Source organism: Egretta garzetta, unplaced genomic scaffold (assembly GCF_000687185.1).
Source record: "Egretta garzetta isolate BGI_Z169 unplaced genomic scaffold, ASM68718v1 scaffold105, whole genome shotgun sequence".
Classification (NCBI taxonomy): domain Eukaryota; kingdom Metazoa; phylum Chordata; class Aves; order Pelecaniformes; family Ardeidae; genus Egretta; species Egretta garzetta.
The window spans coordinates 2,250,969-2,251,314 of NW_009259598.1; the positions used below are offsets into that span (position 1 = coordinate 2,250,969).

Sequence of the window (346 nt, forward strand, 5' to 3'; positions counted from 1 at the left end):
ACCCCCCTCCCCAGCTTTGTGGCTCTCCTCTGGGCATGTTCCAGCAACACAGGAACACAGGTCCCCCTGCCCAAGGACCCCCGAGCCGGCCGGGCTGGCCGTGCCCCCCAGGGATTTTGCAAGGAGCGTCAGCACCGTCCCGCACAGCGGTCCCAGGGCAGCTGCTGACACCTGATCCTCCCGTTTACAGCCAGGGCCTGAGGACCCCGGCCGGCTCAGCCACACTGGGCTGGACAAGGGGCCGGGCAGCTGTCCCCGCTGGGGGGGACGTGGCTGGAGGGACCCCTCCCCAGAGAGGGACCGCCGGGGAGGGCAGAGCATGGGGGGACCAATGACGGGCGGCGGC

At 71.1% G+C, this 346-nt stretch overlaps 1 protein-coding gene across 1 annotated transcript in view; it reads right to left on the bottom strand.

The window, feature by feature from the left end:
• PIK3C2B (phosphatidylinositol-4-phosphate 3-kinase catalytic subunit type 2 beta) overlaps positions 1–346 on the bottom strand; it is a 23,644-nt gene that overhangs the window by 6,496 nt on the left and 16,802 nt on the right.